Source organism: Pseudorasbora parva, chromosome 19 (genome assembly GCF_024679245.1).
Source record: "Pseudorasbora parva isolate DD20220531a chromosome 19, ASM2467924v1, whole genome shotgun sequence".
Classification (NCBI taxonomy): domain Eukaryota; kingdom Metazoa; phylum Chordata; class Actinopteri; order Cypriniformes; family Gobionidae; genus Pseudorasbora; species Pseudorasbora parva.
Window position 1 is genome coordinate 7,347,618 of NC_090190.1, and position 13,071 is coordinate 7,360,688.

Sequence of the window (13,071 nt, forward strand, 5' to 3'; positions counted from 1 at the left end):
TTAAAGCTGCACTGTGTGATATTTTCCCCCATCTAGTGGTGAAAAGGTATATGACCATCCAGTGAATAATAGTTTCTGCTCCTCTCAATTTCGATTTCGTTTCAACTCCTACGGTGGCCGATTTAGTCATGGCTTTCAGTTCGACCTCTTCGGTGAGTGTTACTTCAACTCAAGTGATGAGGTAATTTTTGAAAACTATAATAATTTGCAGTTATTTAATTTACCAAATGATCTATGATCAAATTAATCTATGTAAAATGAATAATAGTTTTCGTTATTTTTAACCAGTTCATTGCTAACATCAGCTATCAGGTTCCCAGACGAATGCAAGCTCTTAGTAAAGTAACTTTTATCAGTGCTATCGTTATTCTGTATATTGTACAACACCACTAGCGTAAGGCAAACAAATTATAATGCAATTAAAATATTAATCTCATGTTATCCGTCATAGAACACGGATTTATGTTATAAGGTAAACAATACTTTTTCATCATTGACGCGAGGAAAACTATCCTAGACGTCGTTCGACGTAGTGTTATGCACAGCACACCATGATATAATTAGCCAAGCAACAATAAAACTTTCAATATACACAAATAGGCTGAATTAATATTACCTGTCGAGAAGAAAGCAGGCAACATCGGCGTTCTTTTTAAAATCGTTGCTCCTCATGAGCTCTTTCCATCTTGGAAAGGCCACTCCAATATTTACTTTTGTCTTGTTGATTTGCCTGTCGCGTTGCCGTCTTAATTCTCTTTTCCGCTTCCTTGGCGACTCTGATACATATTCCGCAATGTTACTAGGTCCCCGACCCGGGTCGAATTCGGTAATCAATTCCGGGACGTGGTTGCTTTCACACAGAAGGCGACCCGGCAATGTTCCGGGAATATTGCGGGTCCGATGTGCAGTGTGCACTCAGTGCTTAAGAGTGATCCTCCATCATCATATAGCAGCCTCGAGCAATCCTCCTCTTCACATTCGACACGGTGCCATCGAGTGTAAAAACGCGAAAAGCGAAGCTTGAATTTACGGGTATGTCCCTCTTTGGCAAATGTACTTTCAAGATGGAGGAGCAACATGGCGACCGCCAGCCGAACCCTCACCCGTATGTATTTTCAATGGTATATTATAAAATTACGAGACTGCATTATTACTTGAAAGAAGTAAATATACATTAATGAGCACATATATTTTTGAAAGAACTAAGTGATTTTAGCTAAGAATAAACTAAAAAAGTTACAGTGTGTAGCTTTAAAGTCACATTGTGAGACGTAACGTCACAGACAAAGTTGCCAGACTTGTTTCTTAACTTGATTCTTAATTTTGTACTATTATTTTTACTCTGGGGTGGAAACAGGCTTTCATTGGTTCGCCAAGGGCCAGATTTATTAAACGGGGCAAATTAGCGCGAAAGCGTAGTAAATAAATAAAAACACAGATTCTAATTTCTATAATTCTATATGTGATTTATTGAAGCGCACAGACGCAGCCGGATGATTTCCATAATGATCTACCTAAAGCAGTGCAAATTAGCGTCTGGTTTATATGTTTAATCACCTTAAATGATTAATTTATATCCTCTCCTCCCATAAATCTTACATCTGAAAGGGAAACTCCTTCAAATACATATGCAATAAGGTCAGCTGCAAAAATAACCCAGTCCACTCCTTTTCAGCGCTAATTTTTCACTGCGTGTCTTTAGTCCTGAAAGTAATTTTTTTAATGCTAAAAGAGGGTTTGTGTTAGCGCAGGCTGTTAGTAAATATGGCCCCTAGTGTCAGTATTTATCTGATTTGCTCACACCCTTGCTAGACTTATTTAATGTTTCTGTTGAGCTGTTTTATTTAGCTTCATAGTTCCCAGTTAGCGAAGGAACAGAAAAACCATTAGATCATACTCTTTCACTTTACAGTTATTACCTGCCCCTCTCCAGGGGTTCACAGGTTCCTTTTGTTATATATACGCTCACAGTAGATTGCAAAAAGGATGACCTATTATATGATTACTTTTCCTATATGAATTGTTCTTCTGATTGTACTGTGCACGTCTGGTCGCTTTATCTTCTCTGAGTGACTTTGACTAGCATCTTCCTGCTATAGCTAATATTTTGGTTAGTGTCAGCAATTCCCCAAACACTTATTTAGCTCCAGCTTTGGCATGTACAGATTAGTGGCGGTTTATTAAGATCAAGCAGGAGTGAATCCTGTGTACATGCATGAACATGCCCCTGGAGCCAACCCAATTCAGTAAATGATGCTTTGATAAACTGTTTGTCCTGTAAAGCATTTTTACAGCAACCACTTTCAGTAATTAAATGTACACAGAATGCTGTGTAGCTTAAGCTACTGGCAGCAGACGCACTTTGTGTTTGTACATCGAGCTCCCAGCAGAAGTCTTATGTGGTCTGTGTAAAAAGTCGAGATGCAATATCATCATCATCATGATGCTTTATAATGTCAAAGTCCCTGTGCTAAGTGATTAGCATTTAGCTTGTAATAATCTAACTGGATCTTGAAAGGCCCTGCAACAATTATGTTAATGTGGTTGCAGACTGTAGCAACATGGGCTAAAGTAACTTCAGCAACACTGTACAGGTCTCATCTTCCTTCCTGCTGCAACCAAGAGTCATTTATGCATATTCACTATAGCCTTCTGTGAAAACCTATCACAGAGATCAACTATTGTGCGTGGGAAGACCACGATGCTAATGATTTAAACTGCTTTTTGAACAGATAGTTACGCTCACTGTAGCAACGTAAACTGTATTGAGCACCTATGAACAGGATTAGGAAATAATTTCATTAGGAAGAGTGCTGCATTAAAACTTGATTATTACAAGACATCTGCTGTAGAGAGTCGTGATGTCGGGTTTGTTGGCTAACCAAAAGGCTAATTATTGATCATTAATTCCCGATAGGAATTCCTTTGAGATTTAAGCATTTTTAAAGTAATTCCCTTTTAACATTGTAAGGACACAATTACTCGAAGCTACTTTCTTTTTTTTATTATTTTTTTATTCTTCTACAATAGTTGACACAGTTGTCTGATTTGTTGAGTTTGTGAATTTCATTCTTCTTGTAGTTGTAGTCCTTATTTAAAAACGTTTTACATTTTAGATGTCAAAGTTCACATTTGAGGTACTGTATGACTGAATAAGTTACGAAGCAAATTTAATTGAAAGTCTATTCAAATCCACTAACACTTTCCTCGAATTGAAAACCACTATTTTAAAAGCCCATGGGAAATTTCTTGGGAGAAAATTGTGCTAAGCAGACATGGCTGATGTAGTGATCTAAACTGGTCAATTATTGGCTGATTTCACTCACAGTCAGTCAAGACGAAAATTAAACCATCATCTTTATTTTCCAATTTTGGAAGAATGTTCTTTAAATGGTTGGTCATTCATTTTCTCCTGACACTCTTAAGTATTTATTTATTTATTTTTGCCCATTAACATTTTATTAGGGGCCAGGCACCGAAGGTGCGGAACCCCTCTTGAAATTGTTAGATTTCTTATTATTATTATTCCGCCATGGAAGTCTATGGCAGCCCATAGAACAGTTTGTGGGAAAGTTATGAAATTTGATACACTGATAGAGGTCAGTACCAATAGTAAACAGACCAAATTTGGAGTCTCTAAACCCTTACTTCTAGCGCCACCAACTATCCAAAGTTTCACTCATGTTTATGCTAATAACTTTTGAACCATAAGGGATAGAAACAAAATTATTTTTTTCCTCTGATTCCTTGGCTCAAGTCGATTCGAATGCAATTTTTTCCACCATTTTGAATTTTCTTAAAAACCTACTTTTTCGAACTCCTCCTAGGCCGTTCCTCCGATTTTCACTAAAATTGAAACAAATCATCTTCAGACCATGCTGACAAAAAGTTATGGAATTCAAGTTGATTCGTCAAATCGTTTTTGATAACCGCGCGAACAAATTTTAGGCAGCGCTTGCGAAAACACACTAAAGGCTATATCGCCGCAACGCTATGTCGTATTAAAACCAAACTTGGTACGTGTCATCACAAGCATGACCTGAGGCAACATGCAGTGTTTCGACGGAGCGCCACCTACTGGTCAGGAGATAGCAAAAATGGCTATTTTGGCTTATAACTTCTGAACCGTTTATCCAAAAATCATAAAATTTCGATTTTGCGTCATGTCGAGTCGAATGATATCAGATTTTACCATGTTGGCCATTTTGGGCGTCGGCCATTTTGAATTATGTTTTAAAATGCTGTATTTTACGAATGCATGAACGGATCGTTATGTAACTTGGTTTGCGTCATCACCACGATGCCCTGAAGTAGCCTGAAACGTTTCAAAACAGCGCCACCTAGTGGAGACATTTTTTTTTCAAAACTCTTATAACTTTGGGTGTGGTTGACATATTTTGATGTGAGTAACTTTTTTCTACTCCTGAACCCTTGCTGAGTCCAACGATACCAAATTTGTCAGGTTTCGATGTACAGTTTGTGCAGCGTGGTAATTAAGTGCTTATAAAACATTAGCTGATGTCTTCAAAACCGCAAGTCCGATCGAGACGAAACCAGCGTCAGAAAATCGGAAACATAGGTCGATAGCTAAATATTGAAGCCCAAATCTCAAAATATTGATAGTAAGGGGTAGTAAAATCCAATCAAAGTCATGTGTCAGTCATTTTGTATGTGTTTTTGCACATAAATGTCTATAACTCCAAAACAAAATTAGATATTTCCATCAAAATTGACACACACTTCTATGGGCTCATTCCGAGGACACACAAAAAATTGGTATGATTGTGCCACTTGGTGGCGCTATAAAGAAACAAAACATGTAATTATCTCTTTTTTTGCTTATAAATTGTCTCCAAATGTCTTTACTTATTTTTGCAGTTGGTCTGCTGCTGGCTTCCTTGTTTGCTTTTCTTGCGCTTGGCCCCGATTAATGGCTGCTTGCAGCTATATTTTATATTGAGTTTACATTCAGTAAACATTGCCAAAAACTGAACGTCAAGTGTCTCCTAGCCGGCACATGTAACTGGCCTTCGCTCCACTCCGCTTATAGACACTCACTCGCAAACTTTCCTAAGCTCTTTTCAAGTGCGTTCCACTTTGTGAAGTTTGTATGGACAGACCCTCGACCCCTATTTCATATGTACACTTCAGGCAGCTACATATACCACAATGCAACATGATTTTGACGTCACTGCAGATTGCGTTTAATTTACCACCACCATGAACTTCTCAATGACTTCCCAAACACAACTTTATGGAATGCTGCATGAAAGAAAAACAAAGTAATAGGAAAAAATTCAATAAAAAAATGTACTCAATAGTAGATTCAAGCGATCAAGGGTTTAGGATGTTCCAATTCAGCTCATTGCAAGGGTTCCGCCAGTAGTGGACACTCGTAAGCAATGACATACATCTGAGTAAACAAGATGTTGTTAGAAATGGAACGTGGTCATGGTCTGTGGTCTGCGTTATGTTTTGTGCGTTGTGTAGCTAGATATGGGACAGCAGGTGGCAATTTTGCTGATATGTTATTCCTCCCTTTGATATATGAAAGAACATATATGCAGCCTCTACGAGTGAACTGCCCTTGTTCTCTCTATAAAAGAAATATGATGTACACTTAACACCATGTACTTTATTTTCTACACTGTAAAAGAAAAAAAATATGTCGCCAGTTTAACATTTTAACATAGTGACTGATCAAATCTAAATTTTTCATTTGGTCAAATTGAAATTCTGTGAATTAATGCAATTTAATTCACAGAAATTAAATTCAGCCAACTGAAAAAAAAAAAAAAAAAAAAAAACTATGTGATCTTTCACTTGAAAATTTTCAATTGTAGACCTGATTTTTTTTTTTTTTTTTTACAGTTTTTATTTAGGCCAAAGACAAATATAACTCAAAAAGGGTAAAATTACAAAAAAATAATCACACAGATAAGTAAAATCAAATTATAGGAGTGAAGATATGGCAATAATTACAATACAGATCAATTACGATTATCAGGAGTCAGAAATAACCAACCTGTTTCAATGTAAAAGTAAAGAGGAGGAGACCGAACAGGAAATTATGTTGGCTCTTGATGACATCACAACAATTTAATGGGAAAGCGCTCTCATTTCAATCAGTCAGCTATATTAGGTATATGTATAATGAACAATACAATATTTCAGAATATAATTGCTGTGCCTGTTACACACAGTGCTACTATCATAGTATGATGTCACCACAGTTAGTCAGTCATTCTCTGCTTCATTCTCAACCAAATCAATGTCCCTTTTTGTTCCTGCCTCCCTTGATTTCCTCCACTGCGGCTGTAATGATGATCAGATCATCAAGCTGGGAATATGAGACCGATACATCAGGGTGAGAAGAAGTGATTTATATTTAAAGAGGCTCAATCAGCAGATCTATCTCTGTGGCACGGTCACTTAGTGCTCACTGGTGCTGTGGCCAGATGTGGGTTTGACTGCACAGACCTCAGATGCTATCCAAAGGTATTACACTCTCTGGATCCAGAGAGTGGAGTCTTAAATCGAAACCCACTGTTCTACTCTACTAAAAACAATCACTTTTCATTGTATTGTGTCCCCAACTTTGGAACCAAAAACAGCAGATTCTAGACAGACCCCAGCACATAGTCATGATACTGTATACTTAAGTCAGGTTAGATGCCATATCTAATTTATGGCAGATGAAAATGAGTCTGTAAGGGATAGATGCATAATCTATATAATGGCACACACTGACTTATGTTTGGTCAGCTGAAAAATCTGTATGTTGTTAAACAACAGTATAATATATTGAACACTCTGTAATTCTACCCCTCACATGCTTATTTTCATTCCTGTCAAGACTTAAATATGGCATTTCCTTGAATAATCTCAAATACTTTAGGTATTCAAAGACAGTACACTCATGCTGCTACAAATGGGAGAAAGTGCAACTCGCAATTTGGGCGGAATAAGTCCTTCTAAATAAAAGAGCCAATTGGTAAAGTTATTGAGTCACTGCAGCTGCCATTAAAAGTGCCGCTTACTAAAGACACAGACAGCCTGTGTCTGAAATCGGCTCTCTTCAGTTGCCATTAGAAGCTCCATTTGCTATAGAAACAGTCAGGCTGCGTCTGAAATGCCCCTGCCATACTATTTGAGAGGACAGCCATTTGTAGTGAAAATGATGCTGCCAGTTTGCTAAGTTTCAAATGATTATTAAACAGAAAGCACAAACTATACAAAAGTGGCAATGTCCAAATTCGCTCACTTGTTTTTATTCATTACTTCAAGTGGACTATATTAGGGGGCAGTTTCGAACAGCCTCAGTTTTCTGAGACGCGTGCTTATGACTGCACATTGGCTGATCCAACCTGAAAAATTTTTCCATTTCCATTTTTTTTAATTTTTTTTTTTATTAATTAAGCGTTTAAAAACTACATTTACGAGACAGTTGTCGTCAGATTTTGTTGGTGATTTCAAATATGAAATTTAACCATAAGCTTGGTGAACAGCTTTGGATAATTTTATGTTTCCCCATTCAAAGGGATAGTAGCTGCACTTGCATAACTGAAATAGCTGTCCGAGAAGTGTTTCAAAGATGGCTGCCGAGTGAAAAGCCTTAAAGGGTTAATTAAAGGGTTTAGTCTGTGAAGTCAGGGCAAATGATGGAAAACTTCCTCATCAGTGATTTTTCGCATACAAACCTGGTTCAAAAAAAGTTGGGATACTAAACAAATTCTGCAATAATTTACAAATCTCAAAAACGTATAGACAAGCAGCAACCTCCCGCAGTTTCTCTTGAAGCCAATACGGAAGTGACTTAAACTGCGATTCCTTGACTGGCCACTAGAGACAATCTCCAGAAGGGAGCAGAATCTCATTGAGCCCCATGTTAAAATGCCCAAATTTACAGCAGAAAAAACAAAACAAATTTACAGCCTGGTAACATTGTGGTTTTGGTCTATATGGCTAATTTTGCCCTTCATGACAACTGTGAGGGGGTGATTTTTTTTTTTTTTTTAACTCATTCGTTGACATTATATAAATGTGATTTAGAGAATCTGAAACAACCTCTGTGCGTAAGGGTCAAGGCCAGAAAAAAACACACTGGATGCCCATGATCTTCGGGCCCTTAGACGTCACTGCATCACATAAGCCCCTTTCACACTGCACGTCGGACCCGCAATATTTCCGGAACATTGCCGGGTCGCCTTCTGTGTCAAAGCAACCACATCCCGGGATTGATTACCGAATTCGACCCGGGTCGGGGACCTAGTAATATTGCGGTATTCGACCCAGGACGAGCAATGTGTGAACAAAAGCCGAAACTAATGCCGCAACGTGTACGCAGTTATCGTGCGACTTCTAGAGCTTGTTTTTTCAATAATACAACCCTGCAGTGCCAGAAGAGCTAGTCGGTGTTTTAAACGCAGAGAGTGTTCGTATACAAAAGAAACTAAAATTAAACAAGCAGAAATGTGCGCAAACTGGACACAAGTCGAGACCACGGAGCTCCTTACTATCCACGCTGAAGCTGAGATCGCTCGCCGTTATACGTCACATCAGGATGTCACGTGTCAACTCGACCCGGGACCGTTAAGCGTTGTGTGTGAAAGCGCACATATTACGGCATTTCGCTGGCTGTGTGAATGGACCAAATCTAGCGGCCCGGGAACAAATGCCGGGTCGCATTATCCGTGTATTTGCCTGGAATCGCAGTGTGAAAGGGGCTATACAGGAATGCTACTGTAATCACAACATGGAATCGGGAATACTTCCAAAAAAGTCGGTGAACACAATCCAACGTGCCATTCGCCGTTGCTGGCTAAATCTCTATAGGTCAAAAAAGAAGCCATATCTAAACATGATCCAGAAGCGCAGGTGTTTTCTCTGGCCCAAAGCTCATTTAAAATGGACTGTGGCAAAGTGGAAAACTGTTCTGTGATCAGGCAAATCCAAATGTGAAGTTATTTTTGGAAAACTGAGATGCCATGTCATCTGGACTAAAAAGAGGACAAGGATAACTTAAGTTGTTATCAGCGCTCAGTTCAGAAACCTGCATCTCAGATGGTATGGGGTTGCATGAGTGCATGTGGGATGGGCAGCTTACACATCTGGAAAGGCACCATCAATGCTGAAATGTATATCTAAGCTAGAACAACATATTATCCCATTCAGATGTCCTCTCTTTCAGGGAAGACCTTGCATTTTCTAACATGACAATGCCAGACCACATACTGCATCAATTACAACATCATGGCTGCGTAGAAGCAGTATTCGGGTACTGAAATGGCCAGCCTGCAGTCTAGAGCTTTTTTTTAAACCCGTCTCCGGCGCAATAACTCTTATCTTTCATGTATTCATACTCTTGTGTAATCGACGCACCATCCTAAATAAACCTGTCTCTTGCGTGATACCCTGAAATTTTGAATATTCCGATCTAATATGATTTCTGACCTGTAAGATTGCCAGAATAATAATCATACACGGTGTGTTAATAGGCCAGAGGAGAACTGGCACCCCAAGTGAGTCTGGTTTCTCCCAAGGTTTATTTTTCTCCATCATGCCCTGATGGAGTTTTGGTTCCTTGCCACTGTCGCCTTTGGTTTGGCTTGCTCAGTCGGGGACACTAAAATTAGGATCAAAGTTATTCAACTAAATATACAAATAAAATTTATGAAGTAGGTTTTAATTAATTCTATAAACTATAATACAGACAACATTGTCTCTATATGATAAATTAAAATAAGTTGTTAACATCACTTTTTTCTCCAGAACGATTGTACAGCCAAATCTAATTTTGTTGCAATATTATCTATTAATCTATCAATATTAATAATAATGTTGCAATATTATTGCAATATTACTATTGTTTGACACTGTGAAGCTGCTTTGACACAATCGTGATTGTAAAAGCGCTATATAAATAAAGTTGACTGATTGATTGATTGATCCATAGAAAACATTTGGCGCATCATAAAGAGGAAGATGCGACAAAGAAGACCTAAAACAGTTAAACTAAACAACTAAAAGCCTGTAATAGACAAGAATGGGACAGCATTCCTATTCTTAAACTTGAGCATCTTGTCTCCTCAGTCCCCAGATGTTTGTAGACTGTTATAAAAAGAAGAGGGGGTGCGAAAAAGTAGTAAACATGGCCAATTTAAACATTTGATATGTCATTACAGACACATAATGCTATGTGCACAAGCTAGAATGAGAAGAATGAGTCTGGGAATATTTAATTTTAAAAAAAAAATATCAGTATGTCAAAAAAAAAAAAAGAGTTTTGTAGTGTGCACTTGGATTATTGAAAAGGAGATTTTAGGTGTGCACTATGCATAGGTCAATGTCCTTGGAGATTATAAAATACCAATTCAGCAAAAATGTGTGCACAGAGTTATTGTAGTAACGGATTTCCAGGTTACAACATCACTGGCAACTGCTCACTAGAGAATACTCTGAGTTGATGGCAGGCTCCCAGGAAGCTTTATGTTAATATATGTATGTGATATAATGAACAAACTCAGTCTCATCTCCCTCCCCTGTGGCGCACATATTAATTGCACATCAAAAATAGTTTATTAATCTGTCTGTTTAATAATGAGTCCCTGCCACAGAAACTTTGCAGCCTGAAATGCCTTGGAGACTCATACGGCATGTCATATTGAGGTCCTGGGAATACAAATATATAAATATGTTTTTTTTTTTAATCATGTTCCGAAAATGGCAAAATGTACATAAATAATGCATGTTGTTTTTTACATGACATATACGTTAAGTTTAACAGGGCTTAAATGGGTTGTGTCTTTTTATGTGTGAAATTGTATATATATTTATTGAGGAAAAACAAGCAATTGTGTTTAAAACATGATTTTAATTTAACACTGACCCCTTAAAATCTCTTTGGCTTCATTAAATCGGTTATGACCTCTGATCTGGCTGTGCTTTCCCCATGGGGTTTTCTGGTGTTTCCATATTGTGACACATTTGCTTCCTAATTAGGATTTGAAAATGGTTGTTAATAATCTACCAGCACATACACGCTTGAAAAGCAGTGCTTGAAGCTCAGTGGTGATGGCATCTGTCAGACCTCTCCTTTTTGCTATTATTATTCCTAGCTGATAAAGGATTTACATAACGTACACTTTTATCCATATGCAGTTAATTTCTGTAACTCGACGCCCAAGGGTGGCCACGTCATCCTGTTACTGCCTGCTGCCAACCACTTCAGCACTTATTCTCTTATAGCACCAAGTTGTTGACTAGACATTGTGGTGATAAAATAGTGGCGTTAGCAGTGTCATGGTTAGGCTTTTATAGAAAATAAATAATAAAGTATAGGAAGGTGAAAGGGAGAAACGTGTCCAAGTGGAGGATTGTGCAGCATGAAACAAGGTCACATGGTGAACACTAGTCCTGACAATAGTGATGAGGCAGAATGAGCAAGTCTGTTATGCTGCTTTTGCAAATCAAGGCCTACTGCAAAGATCCAGAACACTCTCATGGCAATTTGTAACGTTTTTATGTTTAGACAAATTGGTGGCTAATTCGAATCTCATTTGAATGTTTTCAGATGACCTGCTTACGCCCCAGTGACGGTTAAGTTTAGGAGTGGACGATTGATAAATCTTATATTTTGACACTTTTGTTTTCCGTCCTATCAGTTTACATTCACTTAAGGCTTTTATAAATAGACTGTGTATACCAATAGATTGCCACGGCAAGCATTTTCCATCCCAAAATTGGGCACATTAAAATGCTAAATATAATGCTAAAAATGATCATGTATACATTTATTTGATTAAAAATACAGTAAAAATATATTATTATTATTATTATTATTATTATTATTATTATTATTATTATATTCTACTATTTTAAAGCTACATTGTGTGATATTTTCCTCCATCTAGCGGTGTAAAGGTATATGACCATCCATTGAATATTAGTTTCTCTTTCTCTCAATTCTGATTTCGTTTCAACTCCTACGGTGGCCGATTTATTCCCAGATTAACATGGCAATCCCCCTCTTCACATTCGACACGGTGCCATCGAGTGTTAAAACGCGAAAGGCAAAGCTTGAATTTATGGGTATGTCCCTCTTTGGCTAATGTACTTTCAAGATGGAGGGGCAACATGGCAACCAGCATTCGAACCCCTCACCCGTATGTATTTTTAATGGCATATTATAAGCTTACCAGAATACTTTATTACTTAAAAGAAGTAAATATACATTAATGAGCACATATATTTTTGAAAGAACTAAGTGTTTTAGCTAAGAATAAACTAAAAAAAAATTACACAGTGTAGCTTTAATACATTTTAAAATGTAATGTATGAATGTGATGGCAAAGCTGAATTTTCAGAATTATTACTCCAGTCTTCAGTGTCACATAATTCTTCAGAAATCATTTAATATGCTGATTTGGTGCTTAAAGGCACAAGATGTACGATTTGTGGATTAAAATATTCAAAAACCACTAGGACAATGTTATGTATTAAGTTGACTTGTGTACTTAGATTATCCTAAATGTTTCCAAGAAAGTTAAAATCCAGAGAAATAAGTAATTTTAACTAGTATGCCTATCAATGACATTATCTACGTTACCTTCGATTTCCGGTTTTATTTAGTAGAAATCATGTAAACACCAAAGACACTTCAGTATATTATGAGCAACTGTTGGGATACCATCATCAGCAGGAAATGAATCATTGTTATATAGCTCAACACAGTTAGCCAGTTAACCAACAAGTGTCTCATCGTAGCCACCGTGCAAACACACAGAGTAGCATTATTACGTAACTTTCAACACACTCAAATAATGTATCTAATATGATAAAACATTGCTGCATTATCCCACATACGCATGAACGGAAAAAGCAGAAGCGTTTTCTGCGGGATAATCAAGGCTTCATCAAGCTACGCCTTTGTTTTGAATAAACCTCTAGCAGTGAATAATTACATATTGTGGCTTTAAGAGACATTTCTTATTATTACCAGTGTTGACATCAGTTGTGCTACTTATATTTGTTTGTGGGAAATGTGATGCATTTTTTCAGGGTTTGAAAATT

General features: G+C 37.4%; 1 protein-coding gene across 4 annotated transcripts in view; it reads left to right on the top strand.

Moving 5' to 3' along the window:
* adgrb2 (adhesion G protein-coupled receptor B2) overlaps positions 1-13,071 on the top strand; it is a 394,976-nt gene that overhangs the window by 10,424 nt on the left and 371,481 nt on the right. The window lies entirely within an intron of this gene.